We start from the raw sequence: 12864 nt of genomic DNA on the forward strand, positions 1-12864 counted from the left end.
ACTGAGTCAAAGGAAGATGCTCACAAGATCCTAACCAACACCAAGATCCCAACCATAGGACTCCTTGCTGAACCACTGCACAAAAAAGGGCCATCAAAGATCTTCAACGTTGAAAATGACATCAATCACACCACCCTCCAAGAAGAAATCTACCACCGAAACCTGCAGCAGTACATCTCGGGAGGAAAGCCAGAGGAACTCGTCACATCAAAATACCAGACTAAATCCAGGACTGAGAATGCTGCAAACTGGGTTGTGGAGCTTGCACCGCAAGCCTGGTAGGCACTCACTCATCATACAAGAGTTTATATAAATTGGGGCTCACACCATTTTAGGAAACACGTGGCTGTCACCAAGTGTTTCAAGTGTTGCGCTTCAGCCACATAACGTGCACAGTACACAGGTGGGGCAGACCTGTGGCCACTCTGCGACAAAGGGTCATATATATGATACATGTCCTAATAAAACCAGTGACCCAATCTGTGCAAACTGCCAAAGCCTAAAATTACCACACACCCACTCAATCTGTAACAACAAATGCCCTGTATATGTTAGGGCAAAGAGCACACAGCAAAAAAGAACTTAATATGGGGACTATGCCTAGACACTATAATAATACCAGGCTTAAATTTTTCCAAATTAACGCACAGCGAGCTAAGGCAGTAGCAGGCCTAATCAGAGAGAAGATCGAAGAAGAAAATATAGATATTCTCCTGATCCAGGAGCCCTACACCATTGCCAACAGAATAAAAGCTATTCTCTATCCTACAAGGTAGACCAGGTGGAAGGAGAGATGCCCTGGACGGCCATAGTCATGCGAAACCCTAACCTCCTGGTCACAAAGATTTCCCATCTCTGCTCGGTCTGGGTGGTGTGCGCCCACATAGTTACAATGCTCGGGGATTTCTACATGGTTTCCTTATACTGTCAGCCAGGAGACTATATCCTGCCAGCTATATAGCACCTTCAACGCCTTCTCACTGAGCTAGAAGCAGCAAAAATCCTAATCTGTGCAGATGTAAATTGCTGCTCTCCGCTCTGGCACAGCGAAACTCCAGAATGTAGGTGGGCAAAAAACGGTCATTGTCTAGAAGACTTCATAATAAACAGCAACTTGGTCGTCCACAATTGTCCTAACAATCTGCCAACCTTTTCCAGCACCCTCTGGGAAGCCACCATAGATGTCACTTTATTAACCAGATCCTTTGCAGGCTACATCACCGATTGGACCGGGCAGGAGGAGTGGACCACTTCCAACCATCGTGTCATTACCTTCAATATGAACAGAATAATAACCAGTAACCTGATCACAGGACAGAGACTCCAATGCTAAGCCACGGACAAGGCAAATTGGAACCTATTTATTGAGATGCTAACCGAAAAAGAGCAACATTTACTGGCTAAGAACCCCCAAGACCCTGATTGGTGCCAATGGGCAGTAACAGATGCAATCGTGAGTGCAGCTAATGAAGCCATCAGAAAAGAAATCCCCTTCCAGGAGCTGTCCCCTGGTGGTCCAGAGAACTTTGGGCACTGAGGCAAAAGGTAAATCGGAAATGACGTGCCATCCAGAGGGCAAGGAAGACCTGGCCACCTGCAGAAGTTGAATACCTGAGGCCACAATACTGTGAGACCAGGCATGACTACACAGCAATGATCAAGCAACGCAAAAAGCAGTCCTGGGAGCACCTGGTCTCAACAATAGGAAACACTGACCCCCGGGGAGTTGTTTATAAAGTGACAACAAACAAGCTCCCAGGAGGTGAGGTAACACAGTCAACGAGAACCCCACAAGGGCTAATGGTTACTCAGTTAGTAACATCCTCAACACCTTATTCAAACAACTAGATGAACAAAATTTGCCTGGACAATGAAAACTACCTCTCTACCTGGACAGAGGACCCTCTCACCATAACTAACCTCCATCTTGCAGTCAATAAAATAAGAAACAGAAAAACCCCTGGACTTGACCTGATAGAACCAGAAATCGTGAAAAAAGTAGCAGAATACACCCCAAACCTCCTTCTCAACCTCTATAACCACTGCTTACAATGGGGGTGTGGTTCCCATCAGACGGCGGATGGGGCATTTGCCTAATTCGGAAGAATCCTTCTAAACCTCAAGAACTTCCTGACTCGTATAGGCCCACTGCCCTACTCTTGGTGCTGAGTAAGGTGTTTGAACATTTACTCCATCAAAAAATAGACAACCATTACAGTGCTACAAGGATGCCTGCTCCGAATCAATATGGCTTCAAGCCAGGAAGATCAACTGTAGACGCATTGGAAAATCTCATGAGCGCAGCCAACAACTGTGACAAGAAATACCTCCTAGTTATCTCAGTTGACTTTGCCAGGGAGTTTGACACGCTTTGATGGCAAAGCGTCCTCGGCCGACTGCGACAAGCGCAACTCCCTAACCTCTATAACTGCATAAAAAAATACCTAACAAACAGAAGTGTAGTAGTCCAGGCGCCTTATTGCCAAGTGAAGAGGAAAATCTACCGAGGTTGTCCACAGGGCTTGATTCTTGGCCTGTTGCTCTGGACCTATGTCCTGAATGAGTTCCTGGGTATGGACCTTGGGGAGGTCCACACGCAGGCCTATGCAGACGATCTGCATAGGACTGCGTGCACTAATATTGGCTGCTGACTCAAGGGCGCAACTTCAAACCTATGCAAATCATGCCCTCACCACCCTTATGGACTGGGTACGATTCCAACACCTCACAATATCACCCAAAAAATCTCAATCCATCTTGCTAAAAGGCTCCCTGGCGCCAACAAGACCACCACAGATCAAAATCCATGGCATTACAGTCAAACTTGTCACTGACCTAAAGCACCTAGGAATATTAATAGATTAGAACCTATTCTTCCTCCCACACCTGAACTATATACAAAGAAAGATCAGGACCTACACAGCAATGGTGGCCCGGGTGACCCGCCAAGACTGGGTGCTGAAAAAATGCATGCTGGCTCTCTTTTATATAGCTGTATTCATTCCCATGATCACTTACACCTCTGAGACGTGGTTTCACAAGGCCTCCACTGTTGTCAGTAAGAGAAAATTGGAGTGCATTCACAGGCCAATTCTACTTAACATTACCAGGGCGTGTAACACGGTTAGCACGCACACACTGCAGGTACTGGCAGGGGTGCTAGCCCTTGATCTGGAGGTCACACGTGTTGGAATGTTCTACCAACTCAGTAGGGACAAACACGCTACCTATATCGACCATGCAACAGATCCATTAAGCAACAGACCCAGAGAGAAAAGAAGACTTCTGACCTACCTACAACAAATTTGGCAGGGAAGGTGGACAACTTCCTTTTATACCGGGCATCGACAGAGTATTTCCCAAGCCCTCGACCTGGTTTTCACCAAGACTACAAACTACCTATCTTCTAATTGGACATGGTGCCATCCGCAGCAAACTCACCATGCTAGGCATCAAAAACAACTCTCTATGTGCCTGTGGCTCCCAAGAAACCTGGGACCACTTGATGTTCGACTGCCATCTGTACGAAGATCTCCGAGCCCTTCTCATCACTCAGCTCCAGTACAATCCCAGGAACACTGCCCACTTGATGACGAACAGAACTACAAACCATTCACAAAGTTTGCCCAAGACTTGTTCACAAGGCACAGAATCCAACACAACCAAGAAACTTGACAACCACTTAGCATGACCAGAAGAACCTCATCGCTACGAACCCTGCACTGTACCTCAACCTGAACAGCAACACTGGCAAAACTAAATAAGAAACAACCACTATCCTGTTATCGAAAAAAAAAAAAAAAAAAAATCTGATTACAAAACTGAACATACTCTTCGCTTCCTCTACAAAGATCTGATGTAACAAACAGTAAACTAGACACTCGCCCATCAGGACCAAAACTGCATGTAACTAACTGTGCTGGTTGAAGCCAAAACTGAAGTCTTCCTCTTATCATGATAAGACAAGACAAGACAAACACCGGAACTGACTCCCCAATCAGACCACAGCTATGCTGCCACCTTGTCAGTTGACAGTCCAGGCTTGACACCTTGTGAAACCCACTTTGCCAGCTGAAGCCAAGACTGAAGTCCTATATTCTTCTTCTTACCATGATAAAACAAGGAAATCACCGAAATGGACAATCTGCAACCAAGACTTTGAATGCAGCTAAGCTGCCACCTTGCCAGTTGGCAATCTAGGTAGGGCACCTAGCCTTGCCCACTTTCTTTCCCTATCCTGGTGAGGGGCGATTTGTTCTCCTTTCTTCCCCGCCACACACCCACACTTTATCCTGGTGGAGCATGGGTATGCCCCACTGGAAATCATTGGGGTCGTCTTCTCTTTCGTCTCCATACTTCTGACTTCCCCCCCCCCAGCCTTCAGTCTCTCTCCCCTACTCTGTCTGTACACTAGCGCAAGTCCCACACGTCCAAATTTAAATTTTTTGACAAAATTAAAACTGCTTTCACCAGGCTTTTCCAATTCTACCGTTAACTCCCCAATTTTTTTTTTTTATAGACCCTAGCCACTGAAATCTCAGGAAATTAGGTGGCAGGGACTGCCAGAATAAAACAAATTACTGGTGTACCTGGTCTGCTTCCACAATGGCTTAGTGTGGGCAACCCCAGGGGCTCACATCTGGTGGGTATGGGCTTGGCACACCCAGGGACTTGAGCTGGATATCATCATACTTCTCTTTCTCGGTGATTCCCTTCTACTTCTGACTCTCTTTCTGGGGGTAATTCAGAAATTTTTTTTTTTTTTTAGCTGGTGCAGCATAACCCTCGGGCTTCCTTGCACCATATGGCTATTAATAATAATAATAACGTTGGGACCCACCAGTGTCCCAGGGGCTAAATGGCCAGAAGAACAACAGTACACAACACTACACATCACAATATCCATACAATTTTAAATCTCTGGCCTGTACAGTATCACACAACAATGTAAACTATGTGGAGATGAGGTAAACCCCTGGTGCCATTAGACCATAAACATGGTCTAAGTTCAATTCATTAGACCAAAGTTCAATTTTCTGAATGTCTGGTACAGGACATTTCAACTAACAAATCACCAGATTGGAGTTCCAGATAGTCCTTCCAAGACTTTTTGAATAAAAAATGGGAATTTCTTTCCTAATGCCTCTTCTCCAGTGGAGTGAATGATTAGGAATAAGTGCGTTGGTGTTGGTTTTGAACTGTCTGTCCTTTGCCTTTTGGCAATATTTTCAGAATCTTCAGCAGTTCGATTTAGGGGATTTCTCTGAAGTCCCTTGGGAAGTAGCACCTTTACTACTCATGTTTTGCTCTTTTTAGCCCTGGGAGTGTAACTTTCAACTCCCAGGTTTCTAGCCCCATCACGAGGAGGCAAGACTGGTGCTCCCAAGTGACCACCTAAGTAGGGTTGGGGGTTAGTTTGAGAAAGAGAAAAAAAGGTAGGTGACTTTCCATTCTGATAGTTTGTTAGGATCTTTTAGCAATACCTATTTATGAAGTACAGAAAATAAAGATTGCTATAAATGTAATAAACAAATTATAATGGTGAAGGGCACTATAGAATTACTTTAAATCACTCGATCACTTGGAAAAACACTTGACACTCGGGACCCTAAATGGGAAGCATTCAAAGATTCATCTTGGAATCTACTAGACTTTTCATACCTAAGAAATATTGTTTAAGGTATAGACCTAAAGGAATGTCATGAACTAATGTGCCAGAGAAGAAAAATGCAGGGGATACACATAAATTAACAGGTGACACAGAAGCCTATGGTAGATATAAGCTGGTCTGTAATCAAGTCACAAAGGAGGTTAGGCAGGCAAAGGCAGATTACGAGAAACATTTGGCAAAGGATGCAAAGAAAAACAGCAAAAGAGTTCTTACTTATGTAAACTCTAGAAGGAAGGGGATGAATTAGATTTATCCACTTGATATCAATAGTTCAACGGTTGATGATCCTGCTCAGATAGTTAACAAACAAACTGAGTAATTTGCATCAACATTTACACGTGAGGAGTTATTCAGAGAAGGGAATGCCAGGTGTATTAAACTCTGGCAGTGAGCTACATTATTTTGTAATAACTGAGAGCAAAGTGGAGCAGAAATTGTTGAAAATAAACATAAGAAATGCACCTGGGGTGGATGGGATCTAAAATGTTATATTAAAGGAGGCAGCAAAGGAAGTAAGTAAAGCTTTAGCCATAATTATGAAAGCTTCCTTGGACTCAGGGGAGGTACCCATGGACTGGAGATATGCAAATGTGATCCCAATTCACAAAGGAGGATCAAAGGGTGACACAAGTAATTACAGACCTGATAGTTTAACTTCTGTCCCAGGGAAATTAATGGAGGCACTGGTTAAAGAAACATTGTAGGTTCATGTAGACAAGACTTCAGTTATACTTCAGACACAGCACAGGTTTGTTAAGGGAAAGTCTTGTCTGACCAATTTGATTGGATACTATGATGTGGTCACAAAGGAACTGAATGCCAAAAATAATTTTGATATCATATACTTGGATTTCAGGAAAACGTTTGATACTATTGCACATGGAAGACTGCTATACAAATTGGAAAGATATGGCATTAAGGATAAGTTGCTACAATGGATAAAGGGATGGTTGAGTGGAGAAATAGAGAGAGGTAATCAATCGACGCTGCTCTTCATGAACTTCAAAATGGGAAGCATTCAAAGAACTTATCTTGGAAGCTACTAGGCTTTACATACCAACTAAGAAATATTGTTCAAGGTTTAGGCCAAAATGGATGTCAGATGAACTAATGAGGCATATGGCAGAGAAGAAAAATGCATAGGATACTTACAAATTAACACATGACACAGAAGCCTATGATAGACACAAGTTGATCTGTAACCAAGTTACAAAGGAGGTTAGGCAGGCGAAGGCAGATTACGAGAAATCCTTGGCAAGGGATGCAAAGAAAAACAGCAAAGAGTTCTTTACTTATGTAAACTCTAGAAGGAAGGGGATGAATCAGATTGGTCCACTTGATATCGACGGGTCAACTGTTGATGATCCTGCTCAGGTAGCTAACAAACTAAATGAATATTTTGCATCGACATTCACACATGAGGAGTCATTCAGCGAGGGGAATGCCAGAGGTGTATTCAACTCTGGCAGTAAGCTAGAGAATCTTGTAATCTCTGAGAGTAAAGTGGAGGAGAAATTGTTGAAGATAAACACAAGAAAGGCACCTGGGGTGGATGGGATCTATCCAGTTATATTAAAGGAGGCAGCAAAGGAAGTAAGCAAACCCCTAGCCATAATTATGAGAGCTTCTTTGGACTCAGGGGAGGTACCCATAGACTGGAGATGTGCAAATGTAACCCCAATTCACAAAGGAGGATCAAAGGCTGACACAAGTAATTATAGACCTGTTAGTTTAACTTCTGTTCCAGGTAAATTAATGGAGGCACTGGTTAAAGAAGCACTGCAGGATCATCTAGACAAGAATTCAGTTATAGCTCAGACGCAGCATGGTTTTGTTAAGGGCAGGTCTTGCCTGACCAATTTGATTGGATACTATGATGTAGTCACAAAAGAACTGGATGCAGGGAATAACTTTGATATTATATATTTGGATCTTAGAAAGGCTTTTGATACTGTTGCACATGGAAGACTGCTGCACAAATTGGAGCAGTGTGGCATTGGAGGCAAATTGCTGCTATGGATAAGGGGATGGCTGAGTGGCAGAAGACAGAGAGTGGTAATCAATGGACACTGCTCAACGTGGACTAATGTTATTAGTGGAGTTCCTCAGGGTTCAGTGTTGGGTCCGTTGTTGTTTTCGGTGTTTATGAATGATATTGATGATGGGATATCAAGTTTAATGTCCAAGTTTGCAGATGATACAAAGGTTGGCAGGGTTGTTAAGGACACTACTGACGCTATGCTGCTGCAACGGGATCTGGAAAGGTTGAACAGATGGGCTGAGAGGTGGCAAATGAAGTTTAACATTGACAAATGTAAAGTACTACATATGGGAAACAGTAATCCCAGAGCAACGTATCAACTCTGCGGTACTACACTGACAGTGGTGGAGAATGAAAAGGACCTGGGGCTAATTGTGCAGGCAGATATGAAGTTCTCTGAGCAGTGCAGACGAGCTGCAAGAGTAGCTCATGGTGTCTTGTCAATGATATACAGGAATTTTTCTAGCAGGGATAAGGAGGTGATTATTCCCTTGTATAAGGCAATGGTTAGGCCACATCTTGAGTACTGTATACAGGTCTGGAGGCCTCATTTCAAGAAGGATGTAGAGCTGCTGGAACGGGTACAGAGAAGGGCAACAAGATTAGTGAATGGAACAAAGGGTTGCTCTTACGAAGAAAGGCTTAAGTTTTGCAAATTACAGAGTCTGGAGACTAGGCACCGGCGAGGTGATCTGATAGAGGTGTATAAGGCTTTGAATGGTTTGAGCATGCTCAATGCCAATGGGATTCTTCATCTTGCTCAGAATAATCAACTCAGAGGGCATAAATTCAAATTGAGGAAGGATGGATGTCGGATAGATGTGCGGAAATTTGCCTTTGGCCAGCGGGTGGTTGGTTGGTGGAACCCACTTCCATCACTTGTTGTTTTTTTTTTTTTTTTTTTTTTTTTATGTGAACCCCAAACACGAGAGGTATTAGAACCTATAGTACTTAGTACCGTGCTTGGGTTGGAGGTTGAGAAGACGAAAGAAGATATTTGTTGACATTGGACTTGAACTTCTGTAGATTGTAATTTTCAGGAAATACGTATGAAGGAAGGTTGTTCCAGAAAACGGCAGTTGAATGAATAAATGAGGAAGATGAAAAGTTGGTTCTGTGGGTTTGAAGTTGGACAGTAAATGGATGTTGGCTGGTGGCGGCACGTGTTCGGACTGTTTTGAAAGAGAGAGCGGGAATTATAGAAGCCAATTCAGAAGAACAGTGCCCATGGAAATATCTGTAGAAGAGGCATGCAGCAGAAACAGTACGTCTATGAGAAAGCGAGTGGAGAGACTCTGTTAGAGATGAATCATTAATTAACCTAACTGCCCTCTTCTGAATAGAATCAAGAAGCCTGAGAGAGGTTTTGGGGGCACCACCCCAAATGTGGGAACAATATTCCATGGCAGGGCGGATTTGCGATTTATACAGAGTGAGCAGCTGTTTGGAAGAAAAGTAACGCCGAGAGCGAAAGAGAAAACCAAGTTTTTTAGATGCAGAGGAAGCAATATTTGTAATGTGCTTGTGCCAAGAGAGATTAGAAGTCAAGGTAATCCCCAAAAGAGATATATCCTTTTGCCTAGAAATTGGAGTGTCACTAAAGATAAGCATAGGAGCAGAAGAATCCTTTTTGCGAGATATAAGACAAGACTGAGTTTTAGAAGGGTTGAAATCAACTAAGTTGTCTTTGCCCCACTGGAGAATTACCTGAAGATCGGCATTTAAGGAATTGGTAGCAGATTTTCGAGAAGTTGAAGCTGATTGAGCAGGGCAAGGTTTCTCAAAATGGAAAGTTGAATGCAATGTGCTATCATCGGCAAAACTATGGATAGGATTTCCAGTCAATGGAAGAAGGTCATTGATATACAAGAGGAAAAGAGTGGGGGAAAGAACTGAACCTTGGGGGACACCGGCATTAGTGGAGAAGTTAGAAGACAGAGAGCCATCTACCATCACCCTCAGTGAGCGATCAGAGAGAAAACTGGATAACCAATTACTAAAAACAGTTGGCAAACCATAAGATGGAAGCTTGTTTAGAAGACCTTTATGCCAAACACGATCGAAAGCCTTTGAGATGTCAAGAGCAACTGCTTGTGTTTCACCGAACCTTTCCATTGAAGTAGTCCATAAATGGGTAACATAAGCCAGAATATCACCAGTGGATCGACACCGACGGAATCCATACTGGCGATCGTTGATCAGACGGAAGGTTTCTAGGTAGTTTAAGAGTTGGCGGTTAATTGATTTCTACATTACTTTAGAAAGAGTAGAAGTAATTGCAATGGGACGATAATTGGATGGGAGGGATTTGTCACCCCTTTTAGGAACTGGCTGGATATGAGCAAATTTCCAAGCAGAAGGAAAAACACCTTTGGAATAAGAAAATGAAAAAAGGCGGCAAAGAATAGGAGTAAGTTCAGGAGCACAGATTTTGAGAACAAGTGGAGAAATACCATCAGGACCTGGAGCTTTCTTAGCATCAAGATTCATCAAAATCCTTCTGATATCCTTTTGACGGAAGACCACAGGAGGCATTGAATGGACCGTGTTGGGAATGGTGGGAGGTGTTTTACCAAGTTCATTAATACATGAGCTGGAAGAAAAATGGGATGCTAGCAGGTCAGCTTTATCCTTGGCTGAAGTGACAACAGAACCATCTGGTTTGGTCAGAGGTGGAAGCAGAGATGGGCAAAAGTTGCGGCCAATAGCTTTGGCAAGAGACCAGAATGCTCGGCTACCATTAGGGCAAGAAGCAAGTTTTCTACTCTTAGCCTGTTCAAACTCTAGTTTGGACTGATTAATAACTGCTTTACAATTGTTGCGAGCTTTGGTGTAGGCAGAAAATGAAACTGAAGAATTAGAAACAAGCCAATTACGATATGCAACATTCTTCTCTTGAACAGCCTTAGCACATTTATTGGAAAACCAAGGTTTAGATAAAGGACGAGATTTTAAAGTGGAGTGTGGGATAAAGGATTCCATTCCTGCAAGAATAATTTCACTGACACGATCTGAGCAAACGTTGACATCAGGAGTTTTGAAACAGTAATCCGACCAAGGAAAAGAAGAAAAGAAGTCTCGCAGGTCATCCCATTTTGCATTCTTGTAATGCCAAACAACACGAGGTTGGGAATAGCCATGAGATAAAGGTTCCATTGGAGAAGAGACAATCACCAAGTTGTGATCTGAAGTGCCTAAAGGACCTCTCACTTCGACCGTGTACTTAGAAGGGTTGTTTGTGAGAAAAGGATCAAGCGTATTGGCTGTATGATTAGGATTGTCCGGTATTCTTGTAGGTAAATGAACAATCTGTGCTAGGTCATTAGTAATTGCAAAAGCCTCAGCATCTCGACCTGCTGGGTCGGTGTGACTAGAAAACGGAAGCCAGCTGGAGTTGTGAACATTAAAATCACCAAGGAAAATTACCTCACTGTTAGGAAAGTTGGACTGGAGAAAGTCAAGTTGCAACGAGAGGAAGTCAAAGAGCTCCAAGTGATTAGTGGAGTTGGGAGAACGGTAGAGACAACAGATGAATTTGACACAATGAGGTAGAGAGATTTTAAGCCTGAGAAGATCAAAGAGAGGAGATTCCAAATTGCCAAGTCTGACGGAATATCAGAACAGACATATGCACAAGTACCACCTTTGAGGCGAAAGGAATCATACAGCGAATAATTTGGCCATCTGGGATGAGCAGTAGTTGAATCAACCGATAACTGAGATTCTGTCAGAAAAAGTACATGGGGTTTGGCAGACTGCAGGTGGAAATGGACATCTTTGAGATTAGAACTGATACCACGTATATTTGTTAAATGAATTAGGAAGTGCTTGGGAGGTTTAGATCTTTTCGCAGATAAGCTTGTTCTATTAGTTTGACAATTCATGGTGTATTCAATAGAAGAAAAAGTGGGTGGGACATGCTGTATGAAGTAATGAAATTTTTGGATATGGCGTACATGTGGGAAGAATATACCCAGATCCTTGACATAACGTGGCCTCGACAATGCTCTCCACATACACACTACTCGGACTCCCTCCAGTCACTATCTGGCAGAGTAGAGGTAGCAAGATTATACACTAGCTGATCCGGAAGCCTCCTAGAGAGTTACCAATAGGTTCGGTCCGGTGTACTAACTAGCGGCCGGCCTGCGAAAACCGTTTTAGAGCTGTACCCTCGAAATGTAAGGAATATTGGATCTCGCCACAACGTTCATCATAACCTCAAAAGTCATCAATCATACTGCATGATGGAAGAGATAGGGAAGGGTTGACCGGAACTTAGCTCTAGAGACTAAACATGGGTTCCACCACTTCAAGCCTCCAATAAGCAAAGTGGTGGTATTTCACCGGTTGATGAGAGTCATCTACCACCTAGTACTGCCTGGTAACATTGAGGGGCGGCATTCCTCCATGTGGTGTGGGCGCCACACCTCGACCCCTGCTTACGTTGGTTCACACCTGGGTGGTCACCCACCATGTGCTTGTGCATGGAGGTTATACCCAGGATTACTAACAGTCCCACCATCGTGAAGGTGCAAGCAGAGGATTTGGTTGTCACAGACCGTCCGGACTTCGCCGAAATTGGGTCCACTTGACTTGAGTGTCACCCGAATATCAGTTCCATCAGCGTTTTAGACTCCCAGGTAGCAAGTACAGCTTGTCTGGCATATCTGAGAGAATGTCTGTGACAACCTCAAGGACTGGTGAAGTTGATAGCCTAAACAAATTTAAAGCTCAACTGGACAGGTATTTTGAACGAACGGAGGGGTGAAATGGGTGTGGTGTGTGTTTTTTTTTTTTTTTTTTTTTGGCTGATGCTGAATAAGCTTGCTTTCTTGCATCATATGCCTCTACTAATGCTAATGCTATTCAGTAAGTCTTCAGATCTATTCTTAATATTATATCTTGGTATGAATGTGAACAAAAATATCATCTTTTGTTCCCTTAAAAGATAATTTCTGCTCTAGATCATTAACTTTTGTTTCAACAGACATCCCCTGGTCCAGTTCCATCTATGCTCTTTTCACAATATATTCCCATTTTCCTGACAATAGTTATCATCTAGGACCAGAGCTTTCTGCCTTGGAACATGCTGCTGTGTTATGTGATGCATGATTGTGGGCATTGGCATTGACTGAGTTGGGTAGCTTGC

The 12864-nt window shown here is 43.3% G+C and overlaps 1 protein-coding gene across 1 annotated transcript in view; it reads right to left on the reverse strand.

Moving 5' to 3' along the window:
• The window catches only part of LOC150090870 (F-box/WD repeat-containing protein 8-like), a 313991-nt gene that overhangs the window by 277365 nt on the left and 23762 nt on the right, over positions 1–12864 (reverse strand). The gene's annotated exons all lie outside the window — the stretch shown is intronic.

Source organism: Mastigoproctus giganteus, chromosome 1 (genome assembly GCF_048544385.1).
Source record: "Mastigoproctus giganteus isolate SK-2022 chromosome 1, ASM4854438v1, whole genome shotgun sequence".
Taxonomy (NCBI): Eukaryota; Metazoa; Arthropoda; class Arachnida; order Uropygi; family Thelyphonidae; genus Mastigoproctus; species Mastigoproctus giganteus.